Genomic DNA, 20,985 nt, shown 5'->3' on the forward strand with positions numbered 1-20,985 from the left:
GATGGAGAGTGTTAAATTCAGTATGGAAGAACTCAGTAGAAAAAACTTTGTACAAATGAAATATAATATTTATAAATAGGCCTTTATAAGTAAGTGTTTTTTTTTTTTTACCTAATAGCTGTTTTATTTCTTTTAACTAAGAATAAGGCTTTTATTCATACGATTGGGAGGGTTCCCTCCAAGGAGTCCACTATCTTAGAATTTGCATCTTGCATGTTTCTACAGTACCACACAAGGACCCAAATAACAGTAACCCATTTTTAAAATCCCGCTGCTTGCGACGGTTACCGCTAAAAGTGGAATTTTGAATCTGGCCTTTTGGTGTTGTTAATATTCCATAATTTTATACACTGCACCTTTAACCGTTGCTTTAAATGAGTAGAGACTATCTGCTTCCTCTGTGTGCTTTCCGGGCATTCTGATATACTATTAATGTTTTCATCTGACAATGCTAGAACGTTTCTGATCTGCTGAAATCTAACAAAGAAATTTAACATGGACTCATACATAATAGCAAACACTGTATCTTAAAAACTGAGCTGATGATTTCCCGTGCTTTCATTTTATTCTCTAACAAGGACATTTCTCCCTGGACATTTCAGTTCATTTCTCTGGCCATCTCTCTCTCCCTCTATCTTTCTCTGCTCAGCCTCCCTCCCACTCAGAAAGCAACCAATAACAGGGTCTCTGTGCTGCCTTCACAAAGGGGCATTCTGTTGCCTAGGCAAGCACACACGCACAGACAAGAAGGAGGAAAACGCATGGTGGGAGCTCACTGTTTAGAGCTGGCCAATCCCTACCAAATCAAGTTCTTACCTAATAATCTTGTGTGTGTAAAGTTAGTGTGGTGGGAGGCCTCATATGTAATTTCAATTAGCACATAAACAGACAGGCTGGATGTTTGTCACTTCTGTCAGTTATGATCTGAGTCTGATAATGTCTGACTCTAATCAACTTACAGTCAGTCTTCTTAGTGTTAATGTTGTTTTATGTCTCTTAAGATTGCATGCAAAGGCATTTTAAAGACTAGGCAAATCATCTAAGCACATGTGTTACAACACTTAGTCTCTACACCACCACACTGAAACAGCATTTGACACCTAAGCAGCAACTTAGCGCATTAGCATATCATGCAACACTTCGATAGCAACAGTTATGTTCCTCAGAGAGTTTACAGCAACACAGCAAAACATCAGACTAAGGCAGTGTTGCTGAATAACCTAAATGTTCTCTTTAACTAGACAAATACAGAGGGGAGTAGCCCTTGGATGGTTATTGAATTGATCAGGTAGTTGTTATGTATATTTGGATGCAATCTAAAGTCACAAATTCAGCTAAACCAATAAAGTTTACACATATGCATCCTGACCTGTACCAGACAGTGTACCTAACTGTTCCTGCAAACATTAAAATGCAACAAAATAACACAATTAGAAGTAAAACTATTATGCAGCTGAAATTAAAATAACAACAAAGCACACGCATTAAGGTTCAGGAAAATTTGGACAATCCAGGATGATTTGGTCTAATTAATCAAACAAAAATATATAGGTAACTTAACTTAATAAACAACATTATCATTTCCATTATCAACCTCAGCTATACATAACATTTCCTCACATTCATGCTCTGAATCTTAAAAATAACCTTTCTGAGAGTTCAGGTATCAAAATTAGGAAGTCATCTGCTCTGTGTTGTACTGCTTTGTCATCAGATGTGTTCCCTGAACCTATATATGTAGTGGTATACCTGTATGCTGCACACAAGGCTTCTTCAGCTTCCTCTTAGTTGTCTATGTAGAAAGTGCAAAGAGTAGAAATGAGCAACACCTCTGATTTAGCAAAACAGTTCAGGTCATAGTTTGAATACTAAATAGAGAGAAATTGTGCAAAAAAAAAAAAGTCACAAACTTTGGAGCCTAACAGTTATAAAAGTTACACAGCTGCTAATTTCCAAAACAAGCAGGTCAGCTTCAATTCCATCCTGTGGCTCCTTTTACGGTTTCGATCCACGATCCTATCTTAATAAGACCCAAAAATAAGTCTTAAAAAATCAAGCAATGCAAGAAAAGTTCTGAGGTCATAATAACCCTTATTTATCTATGAGGTATACAAGACTAGCATGAAGTCATGGGTCAGTGTGCAGGTACAAGTCTGCAGTCTTCTCCATGACTGTGTAGCCTACTGACCCAGACTGAGAGACACTTTAAAGGCTCAGGAAACCTTTGCAGGTGTTTGGAGTTAATAAGCTGATTAGGGTGTGTCATCACAACTTTCCAATATTGAACTTTTTCGCAATATTCTAATTTTCTGAGACACTGAATTTTGGGTTTTTCATTATCTGTAAGCCATAATCATCAAAATTTAAAGAAATAAAGGCTTGAAATATTTCACTCTATGTGTAATGAGTCTATATAATAAATGGGTTTCACTTTCTGAAATGTGACAAAAAATATTCAACTTTTCATGATATTCTATTTTTTTTAGATGCACCTGTATGTGTAAAGCCATGCCTTGACCTTTAGCAAACTTTGTTGATTGGAGCCAGCCTCAGGAGGAGAATGTTTGCCAGGAGGCTAGCACTAACGCTGCTGAGGGTTCACATATTATTGAACATCATCTGGGGAGGGCCTGTTCACTGGATTTTTCAAGGACCCAGCCATAGGACTCAACAGTGTGGTCCGGAAGTGAAAATCTCATTCATTTTTTTCATAGCATATTTGATATTCAGCCATATCATCTGAAATATCATGTCGAACTTACCACAAGCTACCTGAGTGTAAAAGGATGGTATATGCTCCTGTACAAGACAAAAGTTCCTATGATATTAACATCTGTTAAAAAAGACATAGTTTATTCATGATCTCTGCCAAGAATACTGTAGTGCTCACAGTCCTAGGGTGTGACAGCAAGATCTCATTTAGTGGAGTGTCTTGATAACACTCTACCCTGTCTACCCTGCATCAGCACCCATGAACGGGGACTGTTAGCTGGTGACAGCATTCATTCATTTATGTTGCCATGGTATGAAGCAATAAATACTCAAGCTACTACACATTAAGACAGTATAATTTAAAATGTAAACTCTACAATAGATATCAGTGATGATAAAAGGCATGGATATGGTCTTAAAGCTTGAAAGACTGTCCTAAACAATGAACAAACTGAATCACAATGGATCACAATGGATGGATTTATTTGACATTCATCTGGGAAAGCTCCCATAGAAAGTGTTTAGGAAGGGACAGACTTTTCAAAAAATTCTCAGAAGGTGATTGGAGGAACATTCCATCTGTCAAATTCGTGACAGCCAATCAGTGACAAGACAAAATAAGCTTTGCTTATGCACGTGCGCCTCTCCTGAACAGACTGGCTAACGTTGTTAATGGTGGAGCACTTGGGTTAATAAGCCATTGTAGAATGGGAGACGTACAATGACATCTTCTCTGCATCACAAGCTTTTAACGTGACTCTTCATGTTGTTGTTTCAAACTACTACTTTCCGACACCTACAACTGAGCTAAAAGCTACTGTGGCAGCAGGATACACTGGCAGACCCCACCCGTGATGATCACAAACGCATACCAAAATAGACTGGGAGGAGATCAAAAACATCTTTTCCGTCATTAAAAGCTTTCAGTGTGATTCTCTTCTCTTGTTTGAATAAAGAAATTTTCAGTTCTGACAAAACCGCAGCTATGGCTCCAAGTTAATCCTTCCACTTGCAGCCACTGTAAACCGCTCACAGTACAACTAACAATCACCCCAAAACTCAGGGCAGGTCAGCAGAAGAGCGAAAAAGTCTTTCAAATTGTGAAAAGCTTTAAGTGTTGTTTTACTCTTTATTTCATACAGAAACGTGTTCCAGTTCTGATAAAACCGCTGCTATGTTTTAGCTACATCCAAGTTGATCACTTCACTGGAGGAAGCCATTGCAGTCAGCTAGTATAACTAAACCCCGCCCATAGCTAACGCCTTGTTCTCCTCAACTGACGCTGACTGGTCACAAACATCGTGAATTAGAGCTTTTTTAAGATTGCCTGATGACAGACATGGAGTCAGGCATATTCATCTGCTTTACAAGGTTACAGTATACTTGTAGCTGGTTAGGGTTTTACAAAAATATCAAGGGGGATTTGAATGGCAAATTTTACTTCTGTAACCACAGCTGCCGAAAAAGAGGTTAGGCACTGTTGAGCTCTATTTCTGTGGGCAGGCCTGCCCCCAACACGTGACTATGGGTAAGAGGCTGCAGGCACAGAAGAGCCTTAAAGGGATATTTCGGAATTATTGAAGTTAGGTCTTATGAGGTGCATGGCTATAGTAGTGGCATTAGCCTCCAGTGATCCGTGTAATTTAATCCTGTGGTTATTATGAGTTCAGAGAGAGCTGGCCCATAGCGGCTGTAGATGGGAACGTTTTGTCCGCGTAAATTAACAAGTTTTATGAAAAAATGGGCCAAGAAAATATGTTAGCTCGCCTGTGCGCTGTGTTGAAAACGTACAAAGCACTTCATTTCTCCCAAAAAAAAACCCTCTGTGTCAGGCACTAATTTACAATGCAGCTTCCGCCACTTTGTATCCGTTCACTGTTTACACATCTGCCGGTCAGCTGTGTGGGTCGTAGGGTAGCGGGGTTAGGCATCGGTTACTACAATGAGTTTTGAGTTTTTTTATTCCATTTTCTGCAGATTCAGAAGATGCTGCGTATTTGTGTTTATCCAGGCTGTTCAAACAAACACACCTCCTGGACACTGTACAGATATCACCTTATTCTGCTGCGTGACATCAGTCTTCGCCAAGTGGCAACCTCAATTGCTATACCGCGAGTGTCCACTTGAGGCTGGCTGCAGGAACACCGGAAGTCCCGTCTGCACACATGTTAAACAGCCGGTTTTGACACACAAAATAAACTGGTTTACAGCCTGGTTCAAAACACCAAACGTGTCTCATTAGCTAGTGTCTTATTGTGCTCCCACTGTACGGGGGGTGAATTTTTTTGTACCACGATCATTTGGATTGTATTTAGGATGAAAGCTGTTTGGCCCGTCTCATTCGATTGACAGATAGCTCGGCTGGCAGAGGCTCTGTTTCTGTCAACCAGATTGCAAGCTAGCAGGCTGACAGGAAGTCGCACTTAGTGGGCAGGCCATTAGGTTGATCCAAAGTTCGGTTGAGACCATGATTTCAATATGGAAGCATCCACAGATTGGCTTCAAAAGCCATTTGAGTCCACCTATTGTAAGCAGACGACTGACGTAACACGGGTTTTGTCCATTTCTCTCTACAGTCTATGGTCTTTGCCAACTTTGGCTTGTTGCACTGAATATGGATATAAACACCCCACCTTCTGCACTGAAAAAGTTTATTGTTTGCAGTGCCCATTTTACCAAGCAGGACTATTTGCAAAGACGACTAAAACACATGCATAGGTTGAAGGGCTCTGCTGTACCTACACTTCAGGTAAGCACTATTTACCAATATAAACATTTAACACACAGCCAAAAGCTTGTGCTTTTAACTTTTGTTTTAATTTCAGTACAAATGTTTGAAATGCACACCTACTGTAGTGGTTTATATTGAGGGTAAATTACCATTTAACTCGTATTTGTGGCGGAGATGTGTACTTATTACTGAGTAACCTCCATACATTTACAGAGAAGTCCATTGCAAAGCCCAAGCCACGAAGCACAACTTCCTGATGCCCTACAGTCAACTCCGAAGATGTGTTATTTCACAGAAATAGGTGGGCTTGTATGACATAGAATTTTACTGCATTTTTCCACTCCAATAGCTGACACATTGTTTACATAAGGTAAGCATATTGTGCCAACTGTAGCTTGTACAGTTACCAGCCATTAGAGGAAAAAGGCGACAGTCATAAGCTTACCTGGATGGTATATTTCCAGTCGGCCCTTCTGGTCGGGATCTGTTTTCCAATTTATCTTTGGAATGTTGAAGAAGGTCCACAAAATACCGGTGTTTAGTAAGGCAGAGAATTCTGGATGGAGTGTGATGTAGACTGCAGGCATCTGTGAGCCGCTATCCTCTTGTTCAGTTATGTCCTGAAGAAGTATCGCAACTAAGTCCCACTTATGACAACAGTAGCTCTCCGAGTGGGTTGACATGGGTTTGCATTTTCCACACCTACACCACCAGGTAACTCGGGATCTCTCCTGCTCTAAACTTTCAAATGAAGTTTCTCTCGTCTCTCTTTCAGCCCACTGACTCCCCATCTGTTTTAGTTCTTCTTCAATGTACTCCAGTTTATACTAATATCCTCTCGTATCCACAGTAAACGGCACATCATCATCACTCATGTCGAAATCGCTCATGTTATCTTTGTTTAAGCTAGATGTGATGTTAGTATTCTTGTAGAACGCCGCAGACCCACACAGCTGACTGACAGATGTGTAAACAGTGAACGGTGTGCAGAGGCGGTTGGATACAAAAAGGAGAAAGCTGCATCATAAATTAGTGCCTGACACAGAGGGGTTTTTTGGGAGAAATGAAGTGCTTTGTATGTTTTCGACACAGGCGAGCCAACATACTTTCTTGGCCCATTTTTTTGTAAAACTTGTTAATTTACGCGGACAAAACGTTCCCATCTACAGCCACTATGCTCCGGCTCTCTCTGAGCTCGTAATAACCACAGGATCAAATTACACAGAAATCACTGGAGACTAGTGCCACTACTATTGCCAAGCACCTCATATGGCCCAACTTCAATAATCCCGAAATATCCCTTTAATTTGGCATATGCTAATGATCATATAGTTACAGCCCTCCAGTCTATGCTAAAGGCTCGTCCACAGTTAGCTGATACACAAGTAGGGGTGGTAGGTACAGAAAAATTTCTGTTTGGTACGTACCTCGGTTTTGAAGTGAAAGTTTGGTATGTTTTTGGTACGGTAACTGAAGCGAATAAATAAAATTTTATTTTATTTAAAATTAAATTGTATCGTGGGAAAGTAAGAAAATGTATTGAACAAAAAAGCAACGAGAGCTTTTGGAATATATATGGGCCATGTCTCCAGCAGTAGAGCTTATACACTATATTGCCAAAAGTATTCACTCACCCCTCCAAATAAATGAAATCAGGTGTTCCAATCACTTCCATGGCCACAGGTGTATAAAATCAAGCACCTAGGAATTCAGACTGTTTCTACAAACATTTGTGAAAGAATGGGTCGCTCTCAGCAGCTCAGTGAATTCCAGCATGATACTGTGATAGGATGCCACCTGTGCAACAAGTCCAATTGTGAAATTTCCTTGCTCCTAAATATTCCACAGTCAACTGTCAGTGGTATTAAAACAAAGTGGAACGATTGGGAACGACAGCAACTCAGCCACGAAGTGGTAGGCCATGTAAAATGACGGAGCGGGGTCAGCGGATGCTGAGGTGCATAGTGCACAGAAGTCGCCAACTTTCTGCAGAGTCAATCGCTACAGACCTCCAAACTTCATGTGGCCTTCAGATTAGCTAAAGAATAGTGCATAGAGAGCTTCATGGAATGGGTTTCCATGGCCAAGCAGCTGCATCCAAGCCATACATCACCAAGTGCAATGCAAAGAGTCGGATGCAGTGGTGTAAAGCACGCCGCCACTGGACTCTAGAGCAGTGGAGATGCATTCTCTGGAGTGACAAATCGCGCTTCTCTATCTGGCAATCTGATGGACGAGTCTGGGTTTGGCGATTGCCAGGAGAACGGTACTTGTCTGACTGCATTGTGGCAAGTGTAAAGTTTGGTGCAAGGGGGATTATGGTGTTGGGTTGTTTTTCAGGAGCTGGGCTTGGCCCCTTAGTTCCAGTGAAAGGAACTTTCAGGAGATTTTGGACAATTCCATGCTCCCGACTTTGTGGGAACAGTTTGGGGATGGCCCCTTCCTGTTCCAACATGACTGTGCACCAGTGCACAAAGCAAGGTCCATAAAGACATGGATGAGAGAGTTTGGTGTGGATGAACTTGACTGGCCTGCACAGAGTCCTGACCTCAACTAGATAGAACACCTTTGGGAAGAATTAGAGCGGCGACTGAGAGCCAGGCCTTCTCGTCCAACCTCAGTGTGTGACCTCACAAATGTGCTTCTGGAAGAATGGTCAAAAATTCCCATTAACACACTCCTAAACCTTGTGGAGAGCCTTCCCAGAAGAGTTGAAGCTGTCATAGCTGCAAAGGGTGGACCGACATCATATTAAACCCTATGGATTAAGAACGGGGTGTCCCTTGAGTTCATATGCCAGTCAAGGCAGGTGAGCAAATACTTTTGGCAACATAGTGTAGCATGTGAAAGCACATATTCTGATCACTGGAATGGGTCAATGGTAAAATGTAAACAGGGTCGGGTACTCTTCAGGATGAGAGGACAAACAATAAAACAGCAAAAAAAGAAAAAGTGACTTGCCAGATTATTTGCCAACAAAGTTTATAGTAGAAATGGCAGACAAAACCTACGATCCAAGGCCATCTGATCTGATTAAAATGGCAATAAAATCACTTTCAGAGGAAATAGCTAACAAACTTGAGCATGGACAATGATAGCTACTTAGTACTAATATATAAAAACAGACTTCTTGTTGTTTTTGTCGTAGGAGCTTGTCTGTTTTTCTTAAATTTGTCTAAAGTCTCAAATCAATTACTCATTTGGCACAGGAGCACTACATTAGCCAAGTTGCTATACTGGCCATTATTTAGTCTACCAGATATAAAACTCACTTAAGAATTATGATGCATACAACTGCACAATTTGCCTGATAGCCATAATAGATTAAATTTCTTCCAAACTCCGGATTTCCATCAAGGTGTTGTAGCAAGGATTTCTGTAAAACACGCACACTCACACACTCGGGACATGACTCACAAGCCCACCACCAGACTGCCTGCTACTTTTCAGCCCACTTTCAATTAGGGCTGAATAGTGACTCAGCTCTGCCAGTAAAATAATACAGCTGAACAATGTCCACTGGTGAACAAGCCTGTGTGTGAGCCTGCCTCCACATCTTCACAGTGCAACATTTCACAGGAAGATGTTTCCCATGGTAACGCTTCACTAGCTAACCACATTTAACCTTTTAGCCCATTAATGGGACCAAAGTCATCAGCACAGGACAAAGACTGTGTTTTGACAATGGTGAGGCCAAGAGGTCTGGTGTGGTGGATGTCAGCTGATGTTCATCAAGGAATAAACTGTGCATACCACAAACTCCTTTTCTAGGGCCCCTGTGTTTCTTATTGCTTGAACTTAAGTTTACACTTTTTTTTAAGATTGTTAAGCAAGATTTGTGACCACTCCCAAATCTAATACAATGAATTACTCCAGTAAGAATAATACAAAACCAGCGTCTAACAGCTCTAAAGATTTTCAGCATAACTGAGCCAGAAAAATCCCCTTATATGTTAAATAATTACACTGACATATGCTAGAGGTGTCTATTCAGTCTATTTTTAATGTCATATAATGGTAAGGCAAAGTATTACTTCCACCCCCCTGCAAAATGCAGCACAACACAACAGTACCTCAAACTACATCCTCATAATAACCATAAAGTTTCATTAACACCTCTCAGAAAAACTCAGTACAACCATCATGTTGGTAGCATTTATTGCATAATTATATTACACTGGCCTGGTTAAAGGTTCTTGTTTCTGTTGAAAGATGTACGATCTAAAGCAAAGCATGACTCATTAATAAGCCCACTGTGAGGGGTTTTTAAAACTGGTGCATGACCTGTATAAAATCAAGAGTAAAAGTCTAAATCAAGTCATCATTTTTTAGTTACTACAGTCTTACATAACTACAAACAGGTAGCCTACTTTACCCCCATTCATCCTGTAAACAGCAGTATTAAAAAAAGTACTACTTAAAAGAATAAGCTGTTTTACTTTTACATCATTCCAAAGCAAAAGCAACGTCAACATCCGACAAAACACATGCATACAACATCAACCCCCAATACTGGTCTATAATATCAAATCTCCTTTAAGTCAAAGTCCTAAGCTATCAATTCTTGTACAGCTTTGCTCTTCATTCAACATTCAAGCCTGTGTGATTCAGCAGTCAGACTGCGTGATGCATCCTCATCCCAAACAGTGAGATAATTCCCCTCTCACCTCATAATGGAGTGATTCAGAAGCGAGTAATCATGTGAATGTGGAGAAAAATGGAATAACAACATGAAAAAGTGGTCAACACCAGAGGCACAGAGAAAGACAGAGACAGGGACAGACTGACAAAGCTTTTCCCTGAAACTTAGTATCAAAGGCTGATTAATAATTCAGAGCTCGCATCCTCAGCAAGATGTACCCCACATTTAAGATCAAGATTGCAAATGTAGACTGGCTTAACTTTAGCACTGTGGCCTTCTTTGACATAAAAATCATGATGAGTGGTGAGGAAATAAACATATCTTTATGTTGCTCAACAACATCCTGTCAATGTGCACCTGAAGGGGAAAAGCAGACGTTCAGTTGCACACATGACTAATTCTGACACATGGCAAAAGAAAGTCATTATCATGTTGATCAATTGCACTTTGAGCTTTTGGATAAGTCCATATATGAGGGTACTTTTGTATCGGAGCTGTAAATTCATTAAGCATCATGTGTCCTTGCTGTGCTTAAGTTTGCTTGTAAAACAGTAATCAACCCCACTAGGTTTTTTACAATAACCCTGCAAAGCAGATGGATTTGCCAGACTCCATGTCTGTCATCAGGCCAATCCATCTTGCAAAGCTTCAATCCACAATGTTTGTGCCAGACACAAAAAAGGTCTTAAACAATCAGTTATTTGAGGAGAACAAGCCAGTAGCTCTAGGGGCAGGGTTAAGTTGTACTGAAAGTCGATTGCAATGGCTGCCTCTGGTGTAGCAGTTAGCTTAGATGTAGCTAAGTATAGCAGCAGTTAGCATTGGACTACATTTCTTCATGAAAAAAAGGCAAAGAACAGCACTGAAAGCTTTATCATGACAGAAAAGGTGTTTTGCTCTTGCTTCGGCCTGAGTTTGCAAGAATTATGGGGGAATGAGGAAGTGGTTGTTATAGTAATGTCTGCTGGTAAAGCGATTAGCTTGGACGTAGCAACAGCAGCAGTTTCATCAGAACTGGACCACATTTGTTTGTTGAAACAAGAGCAAAGTGCCACACTGAATGATCTTCATGACAGAGAAGATGTTTCCGCTCTTCTCTCAACCTGCTTCAGAATGAGACTGTGATCGTAAAAAGTGGAATTAAGTTGAACTTTAAGCTAGTGTATACAGTGGCTGTACCACTGCAGCTATTAGCTCTGATGTATCTGTATCTGTATCTGTACAAAAACCAGCCTTGACCACATTTCTATAATATAACAAGAGAGCCACATCGAAAGCTTCTTTTGGGAGATAAGACATTTTTGCATGTCTCCTGATAGGTTTTAGCATGACCTTAAGACATCAACAAGCTCCGCTTTTCATAATCTACAGCAGCACAGCTCAGGTTAGTACTGGAGCTGTGCCTATCAGCTACCTCATTTTGTCTTGTCGCTCTGATTGGTTCATAATGAATGGCAGACAAAAAGTTCGTCCAATCACCTTCCGAGAAAGTTTTGTAAAGTCCTGTCCTTCTCATACACTTTGTATGCAAGGCGTCTTAGGTGAATGGGAAATATATCCATGTAACAGATGTATTGAACAGTCTATCTGGAGTGTAAGGTTAACAGTGCATTGTTTTGAAGGGCATTTGCAGCAGAATATCATCTGCTTCAAAAGTCATCATTTTCATGGTTGAATTTCAGGAGACAGGGGTGTGGTGTGTTACAATTCAAAATTGATACGACTGAAGACAACTAAATCTATTTGACAAAAATTTATATTTAAAGCTTCTTTTATCACTATTTTTTTAAATACTTTTGTATCACATCTAAATTGAGAAAGGTCTACGCTGGTTTACGAAAGACTACCACAGAAAAGTACATTTAAAATCTTTTCTCAGAGAATGGATTCATGTCATAAAAATTAGAGAATTATTTGGAAAAATCATACCATGAACCTCGATATATACTGGTAAATTGAATATAACACACATCCTTCCTTACGAGGAGCCCAGTTTCTGTGAGAAAATGTCATTAAATTGCAAATTTAAGCGGTCTATTGAGCAAGTCAGTCATGCAAAAGAGACTGTAGGTTTACGGCTGTGAACTCTTCCTCTACCACTTCCAGTGTTTAAAGCACAGAAAATGAGAACTTTCACTATCACAGTGTCTACTTTACATCATGTTAAGACAGTTCCACTATTTACCATACTGTATCACCTTGAAGAAGCCCACATGTAGGGCCCCTTTCATTTAAGGCCAGTGGGGGTTTAGGTTTATCTTGATTTTAATCCTTGCATAAGAACTAAATACCAAGATTGGATGCCCACCTGTCACAGGTCCACCTGCTAACAGAAAGCCCTCACATCGTTAGCCTGTGTGGAAATATTAACTCTTTTCCTACAAGCGTAGTTTGAGGCGTGGTTCAAAACATGGGTTTAAATTAGTGGTAAATTCATTCCTTCAGGCAGCTTAAAAATAATGAATTCCGTAGAGGATAAACAACTCTGCCAGCCAATTCCCTCTCAGCAATTCCCAGGGAAAGACAGGGGCAGGCAAACACAATAAGCAAGTCAAAACTCACTAGCTGAAGGTCGAGAATTATTTCCTCTTCTTCATTATAAAGTAAGTAAGGCACTAAAAGCAGAACTGGACACGACTAACGGTCTGCTCGCGACAAAACTTCTGTCGTAATGGTGCGTTTATTTAACTTGGACTGAGTTGTTTTGTTTACCCAGGCTGGTCAAGCTAACAGCCAACGCTAAGTTTTTACGTAAACAGCAAAGTTGAGAGTTTGTGAGGGTTTTAGTGCTGTTTAGTTTAAAGTAACTTTTCTTATCAGCTGTTCCCGGAAAGTTTCTTTAAGGTAAAAAAGCAATAACTTCGTGTCGTTCACTTACCTTTAAAGACGTTTACAGTGTCTAACTCACGGAAAGAGACTTAAGTTTTGTTTATTGAAGTTAGACTGGTGGTCACTTCTCCGACGCCAAATAGCGGATAACATTTTTCACACGGATGAAAGCAGCACCAGCAGCAGCAACAAGCAGACAAGCAGTGTTAAGTTACAGGAAACGATATACGCTGCTTCCGGTTGTGCCTGTCAATATAAAATCTTACTCAGACACAGAATCTTGCATAGTTTTATTTTCAAGGCAGATGAATGTGTTTTCCGTTGTTTTTATTACATTTTTTTGCTAAACTTGCTTTACCTAAATTGCTAAAACTTCCGTAAGGCCGTCATGTGACCACTGAATAGGAATGAACAGCTCAGTGTGTTTTCATCCATGCAAATACCTTCACTGCAACCATTGCATCCTTGTATGAATTCGCGCAAACAAGGCCACATTTTTAAAAAATAAGGACATTGCAATGTAAATGTTAATAATAAACTATTCACTACTAAACGGAAAGAGAAAGCATTCTGTATATTAAAGAAACACCTTAATTTCCATCTTGGGTTATTTAATTTACTAATATGATATACAATTAAATGAAAATAGAAAATGTTCATCGTCTTAAATCTTAGTAATATATGAGAAAAATAACAATAAAGTAGATTATGTGAAACGTTAGTTGGGTAACCTGTTAAACAGCATAGGGTTGATTACAGTCAATGAGCCCACCACCTAGGATATTTTAAATTTCATGTAGATTGTGACCATTTCTAAACATATTTTTACAGAAGTGACGCTGATGTGGCACTCATATCAGTAAATAAACAAGACTTGGTTAAACCCTAGTATATGGCTGACTGCAACTATCTGGGGTGCCTAATGCCTGACTGGCAGAGTGATTTTGTCATTATTATTTTTTTGTGAGCCAAATTGTTGTGGCTACTTAAATGTATAGCTACATGCTGTCCTCTCGCGTTTTCTGTCCTCTTAATAAAGCTCTTCTCTGTGTACATATGAAACACTACAGAGACATAAGTCACACTTCACTGATAGATGTATAAGATTGTTGTTCCTATGTGTGTTGTCAGGGGACCGATTTGAGTGTGACACAGTCTATGAGAGAAGCAAGTTTATGTCCCATGTGTCGACTCTAATAAAGAGACCTGAAAGCAAGGGGAAATGCTTTAACTGTCCATTCTGTGGTCTGAGGACAGAACAGCATGAAACACGGCAGCAGCGGAGCAAAGTTTATGAACACGGACAAAAGACAAGTGCTGCTAGCTGGCGTGTTAAGTCTGATTTATGCCTCGGCGTTGTGTCGACGGCATAGCTACGCGTAGCCCTCTGCGTCGACGGACCCCTACGCCGTAGCCTGACGTGCACCTCAAAAAAATCCTAACTATGCGCCAGGGCGACGCAGACCGCAAGGTGGTAAATTCACCTGTTCTCAGCCTCAACTCGTTTAGTGGTCGTACAGACCACCTCCGCAAACGTCTTCTCTGTTGCCTGGGCTTCAACATTTGCAACAAAAGAATATGTTTGTCGATATCGATGAGCTCCAACTCCAAACACACCTGCTCCAACTCGGTCACCATTGTTTACTGTGACTGGAAGATAAACAAGGATTCAGATGTGACCCCTCTGAAACCACACACAAACAGAGCCACACACCCCTAGCAGCATGGTGGTGAATTGCAGAGCGATGCATTCCCTCGACGAAGAACTTCGAATGGTCAACGACAGAGTCGCGTCAACGGTGTACGACGCAGAAGCGTAAATCAGGCTTTAGCTGTGGAGGAAGTCTATGCAATAAAACAAAATATGAAGAAAAGCAAAGACAGTGAAATCAGCTGCAATTTCTGAGGCAGGACTCATGAAAGAAACAAGAAAGAAGTCCAGCTTTTTGGAAGATGCGTAAAAAGTGTAGGAAAGAAAACCATTTTGTTGCAAAGTGCAAAACAAGGTCAGAGAGCAGCAGGAAAAGCAAACAAGTGCATGCCTTGACAGAGCAGGACAGTGAGGAATATGAGGACATTACTGTAACAGAAGAGAATGGAGAAACAGAAAATGTAAATCAAATGAAAGAAAGCCACAACCAAGATCAACAGCTTTTTGCAGGCATGATGTTAGACAAGAAACTGATTACCTTCCAGATCGACTGTGGAGCTACTGTAACATCATTCCTATACATCTGCAAAGCCCAGATACGCAGCTGGAGCACACAGAGAAAGTGCTTGTGATGTATAACAAGACCAGAATACACCCGCTTGGTAAATGCAGAGTTAAGGTCAGAAACCCTAGAAACAGTAAACTGTACAGACTTGAGTTTCAAGTAATGGAAGACAATGACAGAATCCCACTACTAGGAAGAAAGGTCAGTGAAGCCATGAAAATGATTAAAGTACAGTATGAAAATATTCGGGCCATTGACAGCGTTGTTAAAAAAAAGACCTGAGTCCAGTATCAGGCAGAGAACTTCACAGCGCAGCCTTGACAATGGAGAAAATAAAGGCAGAGTTCAAAGATGTGTTCACTGGTGATGGCTGTTTGGAGGGTGAAATATTGCATAGAAACAGACAAACATGTGCCACCAGTGAAGCTGCCAAAACGCAGTGTGTCAGTTGCCATGTTGAAAGCCCTAAAAGAAGAGCTCAAAGATCTTCAGAGAAGAGAGATCATCGTACCAGTGGAAAGGAGCACAGACTGGATAAGCAGCATGATTTCTGTCACAAAACCCAATGGGAGACCTGCATAGACCCAAAACCGCTAAACAAGGCACTGAAAAGGAGCCATTTTCCACTCCCTACTATTGATGACATTCTCCCAGAGCTGTCAAAGTGTTTTCAGTATGTGATGTGAAGCATGGTTTTAGGCACGTTAAACTGGAGGAACACTCAAGCTACCTCACCACATTTACAACCCCTTTTGGCCGGGTTCGTTGGCTGAGAATGCCGATGGGAATCAGAGGTGTCAAAAGTATTCACATTCATTACTCAGATAGAAGTATAGATACTAGGGTTGAAAAAGACTTTTGTAGAAATTGAAGTATCAACCCAAGCTTTTTACTCAAGTAAAAGTGTAAAAGTACTGGTTTCAAAACTATTTAAAGTATAAAAGTAAAAGTAATGTAAGGGGGAAAAAATGCCATTAAGGAAAAAAGTTTACGCCATGCCACAGGGGCCTATAGTGCACTATCTCACCTCCCCAAAAAACATTTTTCTAAAGGCTATAATGACTATAATGTTATATTAAAATGTTAATGTTGAAAAATTTGGGATGCACCTGTTTCAGCTGCATTTATGCCCATTGAAAATCAATGCATTTTAGTACAATGCAAATTCATTCAAGAACCATATACGTATGTGTACTACCAACCTCCTTGCTGGTGCTTGGTTGGGACATTTTGCTCGAGTTCTCTTGAGTCTCTGACACGGACATCTTCGTACTAGGCTACATACGTCTGCTATTTCCTTGCTGGAGTGTGACATGATTTGTGTCATGTGCGTAGGTGCAATGGTTCACATACAAACCAACAGGGTGTCGGAATGGTATTATATTTATACTTCTCATCCAACCACAATCAAATTCACTCTATGCGGATGACGCGATTTACCTGGATAGATTTTTGAGTTCTTTATTTGTGTGTTTTTTGAATGATGACAAGCCGGAATGAAAACAAGCTGAAATGAAATAGGAGTAACGAGGCTATTTCTAAAATGTAAGGAGTAGAAAGTACAGATAATTATGTGAGGATGTAAGGAGTAGAAGTAAAAAGTAGGCTGAAAAATAATAACTCTAGTTAAGTATAGATACCCAAAATTTCTACTTAAATAAGCTAACAAAATATTTGTACTTAGGTACTTGACATCTCTGATGGGAATAAGCCCAGCACCAGAAGTTTTCCAAAGGAAACTCATGCACGCTATGGCTGTCACGATATCAGATTTTCACTTCACGATTATCATGGGCAACAAATGTCATGATAATGATAATATCACCATATCAATAAAAATGTAAATAATAATGGGACAATCAATCAAATTTATCTTTAACTTTATTTATGTTGTGTTCTCTCTTTTGGCAGATGAATTACACTCAAAATACCTGTCTAAGGAGGTACTGAGACAATATGAAAACAGTAACTGTACAACTGCATATAAAAAGTGCAATTACACTCAATAGCTAGTTAAAAGGTAACCAGATGATCTGATAAACAGAAAACCCACAAGGTGCAATATCTGCTATAACTACAATATTAACTGAAACAAAATCCTTTGTGGATAGCAGGGGACAGCATTTGTGTGCAACTGTAGAATGACAACTAATAACTTTGGAATAATCCAATGTCTACTGAACAATCCCTGGCATATTTTTATTTTTCTGTTTCAATTCTGTTTCCAAACTGTGTTCAAATGGCACTGGATCATTTACACAATATTATCATATGCACATTTTTAACACAATATTGAAATTTTATTTTTTAATACCACGATTATTGTCAATACCAGTATACCATGACAGCCCTAATGCACGCACTAGAGGGCTTACCTGGAGTATACATTATCGCTGATGATATCCTGATCACAGGCGAAGGGGCAACACAGGAGGAGGCAAGCAAAGACCATGATGAGAAACAGAGAAACTTCCTGACCAGGTGCAGAGAACAAAACATAAAAGTGAATGCTGACAAGTTTATATTGAGACAACAGACAGTACCCTACATTGGACATCTGCTGACAGCAGAAGGACTGCAGATTGATCAAGAGAAAGTATGAGCTGTAAGAGGAAAAGTTTCATCAGTATACTTATGGAAGACATGTAACAGTTCAGTGACCATAAGCCACTAGAAAATATACACAGAAAACCTTTACTTAGTGTACCTAAGAGACTTCAGAGGATGCTACTAAGACTACAAAAGTACAGCATCAGTGTGGTTTATGTGCCAGGCAGAGATATGTCACTAGCAGATACACTGAGCAGAGCGTATCTACCAGGGAGCCCTAAAGAAGACATTGAAACAGAGCTAGAGACTGTAAGTATGGTTAGCTACCTGCTTATCTCTGCTGAGAGATTGAGTTCCATTCGATCAGCTACAAAGGAAGATGCAAAGTCACAGAAAGTGACTGAAATGATTCTGACAGGGTGGTCCCAGAACAAAAATGACATTCCACAAGACATCAGACACCACTGCTCATTCCAGGATGAACTGAGTTGATGGGATAGTTTTCAGAGAGACAGCAGGGATACCTGATGCACTTAGGGCTGACATGACTCGACGCATCGATCCCTCACATCTGGGAATAGAGGGATGTCTCAGGCGAGCATGTGAATGTGTCTACTGGCAAGAGATGAATGAGCACGTAAAGACTTTCATCGGCAAATGTGACATATGCAAGGCAGTAGATCCTAAGCAACAGAAAGAGACACTGCACCCACATGACATGACATACAGACCATGGGCCAAAGTGGGTACAGATTTGTTTTCCTGTCACAACAAGGATTACCTGATTACGGTTGACCACTATTCCAATTGGGAGATAGATTATCTGCCAGACACAAGGAGTAGTACTGTGATAAGAAAGCTGAAGGTTCACTTTGCAGGACAAGGAATACTAAATGTGTTTTTTTCTGATAACGGACCACAGTATGTATCGCAAGAGTTTCAGGTATTCAGCCAGCTATGGGAGTTTGATCACATAACATCTCCACCAGGATAAGCAATAGGAAGGCGGAGTCAGCTGTTAAAACAGCCAAACATCTCATGCTGAAAGCTGTTGCTGCAGGACAAGATGCATACCTGTCTATATTAGACCATCGCAACACTCCGAGCCAAGGCTGAACACAAGTCCAGCACACAGACTTCTGAGTAGGAGAACAAGGACCCTTCTGCCTAACAAAGACAATCTGCTTGAACCAGGGATTACAGACAATGAACAAGGACTGATACACAACATCGTAGGGTTACAAGACCTTGTTACTTACAAGACCATATCCAGTGATGGAGGAAAAGAAAAAGTTAGGAAATGTTTGTGAACTAAGAAGTGTAAAACATGAGTTCTGCTGTTGAGAAAAAAAGAAAAAGAAGGACATATAAGGTCAAGGGGAAAAAAACCCAAAAGTTTACAATGTTTTATTTTAAAAATGGATACATGTGTCATAGTAGTCCAGACAGGATGTTCTGATTTAATGTCATTGCTTTCAAAGGGATATTTTTATTTACTTTGATAATTCTGTTAAAGGGTAACAGTGATTTCTATTTACAAGAGACCTTTGGAAGTAGATAATTTCACTTTGGGAAAAAAAGTACTGGTTCTGATATAAATGAAACAAGATGTTTTACTTCATGGAAAGAAAGGATGTAACTTCAGAGGAAATAAATGAAAAGATGTAACAATAGGATTGTTGTTCCTATGTATGTTGTCAGGGGACCAATTTGAGACACAGTCTATGAGATGCTGGATAGAGCACATTTGTTGACTCTAATAAAGAGACCTGTAAGGAAGGTGAAATGCTTTAACTGTCCATTCTGTGGTCTGAGGACAGAACAGCATGAAACAATAGAGACAGACACTGAGACACTGGAGATTAAATGTTTTTATTGTAAGATATGTCTTTAATGGTATTAAGTTTATACTACCAATAAAACATGAACTGTTAATGAACGGTTTATTCTAAAATAAAATAAAAACTGCAGCAGGTTTCATAAAACATTTCTAATTCTCCTCAGACAGGTGTGTAAGGGTCTTTATTAAGTAAAATTAAGCTCTTGGACTCCTAAGTGACTATTGTATCTGTTAAAGATTCTTATCCATCCATCTTTGGTTCTTACTGCCTCAATTAACATAACTTAAAGTTTCAGAGCTCCTATTGTCTTTTATATCTGTTAATTATCAATTAACATTCATGCATTCATTCATTCATTTTTATTGTCATTGTACAACATACAATGAGATTGTTTTTGCAGTTCCATTCAGTGCTTAAGCAGTTTCTCATTTAATATTGAAACTGCGCTGGGATAGGTGCTGTCTTTCAGTCTGTTAGTTTTTGTTCTTATTGTCCTGAACCATCTTCCTGAGGGTAGCGGTTGGAACAGGTGATGTGCTGGGTGGGATGAGTCCCTCAGGATGTCCAGGGCCTTCTTGTGGCAGCAGGACCTGAACAGCTCCTTTAACAGCACATTTATCATATTCCCTGCTAATAAAGACATGTCAAATGTTTAAGTAGCATTCTCTTAACAACGCGAATGCAGATATTTTAACATTTATTTGTTCCCCATAAACACTATTAAGGGAATAATTATCAAATATTTTTTTAACATAGCACACACCCCTGGCTAATGCGGGCAACACAAACACACACAGCTGGAGTGCACACATACAGCGCTGACGCGCTGGTCCTCCATTGTCAGAGAGGAGCTTTAGAAGAGAAAGTTCTGCTGTTTATCCTCCAGTATACTGAAACTTTTTCCCTCAACAGATAGAAGCCTGAAGTCTACACTACCAACATGTTAGTGTGTGTTTCAGTGTAGGTGTGCGCGTGAGCATCGTGTTAGTGTGTGTCATTGTTATGCAGCATGAAAGCAGACGAGGATAAGAGTAGAGCAGCTGACACTGCTATGTAAAAGACACACAAACAGTTTAAGGGAAAGGGACGATGGGGGTGGGAAGTGATAGTGGGATAGGAAATAATGATGGAAAAATTAAAAACTGAAGATCGTGCAGGAGTCTCAAATCATGAGTGCGAGTCAAGTCTGGAGTTTTGCATCCAAGTCAAGTCTCAAGTCACTGGTCTGTGCGACTCTAGTCCAAGTGGCGGACTCGAGTCACCAGCTCTGGTTGCCCTCTTCTCTTGTTAACAAAGAGTTGTCCAGTTTTGACAAAAGTGCTGCTGTGACTGAATCAGAGCTAATGGCTAAACCCACCAGCAGCCACTGTATACAAGCGGGTACCCTTTCCCCCCTAACTATCACAGTCATGCCGAAGCAGGTCAGGAGAAAAGTGAAAACATCTTTCCCAACAAGAAAAGCTT

At 40.1% G+C, this 20,985-nt stretch overlaps 1 protein-coding gene across 5 annotated transcripts in view; it reads right to left on the reverse strand.

The window, feature by feature from the left end:
* LOC121526889 (arf-GAP with Rho-GAP domain, ANK repeat and PH domain-containing protein 1-like) overlaps nucleotides 1–13,102 on the reverse strand; it is a 70,092-nt gene extending 56,990 nt beyond the window's left edge. For all 5 annotated transcript variants that reach the window (XM_041813573.1, XM_041813572.1, XM_041813569.1 and 2 more), the window contains exon 1: nucleotides 12,964–13,102. The gene's annotated coding sequence lies outside the window, so the exon portion shown is untranslated. The remainder of the gene's footprint in view (nucleotides 1–12,963) is intronic.
* Between the last annotated feature and the right edge of the window lie 7,883 nt (nucleotides 13,103–20,985).

Source organism: Cheilinus undulatus, linkage group 2 (assembly GCF_018320785.1).
Source record: "Cheilinus undulatus linkage group 2, ASM1832078v1, whole genome shotgun sequence".
NCBI lineage: Eukaryota > Metazoa > Chordata > Actinopteri > Labriformes > Labridae > Cheilinus > Cheilinus undulatus.